The sequence below is a fragment of the Juglans regia genome, chromosome 12 (genome assembly GCF_001411555.2).
Source record: "Juglans regia cultivar Chandler chromosome 12, Walnut 2.0, whole genome shotgun sequence".
NCBI lineage: Eukaryota > Viridiplantae > Streptophyta > Magnoliopsida > Fagales > Juglandaceae > Juglans > Juglans regia.
Genome location: NC_049912.1, coordinates 6,232,646 through 6,233,643, shown reverse-complemented (window position 1 = coordinate 6,233,643; position 998 = coordinate 6,232,646).

Sequence of the window (998 nt, the reverse complement as noted above, 5' to 3'; positions counted from 1 at the left end):
AAAAATTTAAGCGAGAGAAGAACCCTAGCAACCTGGCTCTGATACCATGTCAAAATATTGTGTGAATGGCCGAATAGTTGGCCTTGTGGTTTCTCTTTATTATATAAACTGTACAAATGATTCTATACATGGAAAGAACTATGGATATGCTAATTCTATTCCTATACAATCTGTCAAATATTAAGCTAATTATTCTGAAGAGTAAATCAAGGAAACAAATATGGAAACAAGTATGGAAACAAATATGGACAGCAAAGCAGTCCATTGACAATGCAACAGCCTTGATTAGAACCTCCATTCCTCTTTGAGATAGAAGCTTCTCCTTCCAACTTTGCAGCTTTTGCCATACTTTGTGTTTGATATCTGAGAAAGCTTTATTTTTTTCTCGACCAATCATAGGAGGAAGACCTAAATATTTATCATATTGTTGGTGACTATGAACTTGAAAGCCATGATCTCTTTCTTTTTCACTGGACAAACATTCTTGCTGAAAGCCATATATGTTTTGCTTTTGTTGATTTTCTGGCCAGAAACTCTCTCATATTGCTCTAAAAGCTTGTGAAGCTGCTGGGTTTCTTGCATATCTGCTCTGCAGAATAAAAGGCTATCATTTGCAAAACGAAAATGGTTAATTCTTAGAGCCCCTCTACAAATTTTAATACCTTGAATCTAGTTTGCAGCTTCCACCTAATACAACATATTAATAAGGCATTCTGTGCACAATAGGAATAGGTAAGGGGACAAAGGGTCTCTTCGTCGTAAGCCTCTAGAAGATTTAATAAGACCTCTAGGCTCACCATTAATCAAAATGGAGAAGGACACTATTCTAACACACTTCATAATCAAATCCACCAGTTTTTCATGACAACCCAACTTTAGCATAATATTCCCTAGGAAGTCCCATTCTACTCTATCATAAGTTTTACTCATATCGAGTTTTAGGGACATATAACTCTCTCTTACTCTTCTCTTTTGTCTCAACTAATGTATAATCTCAA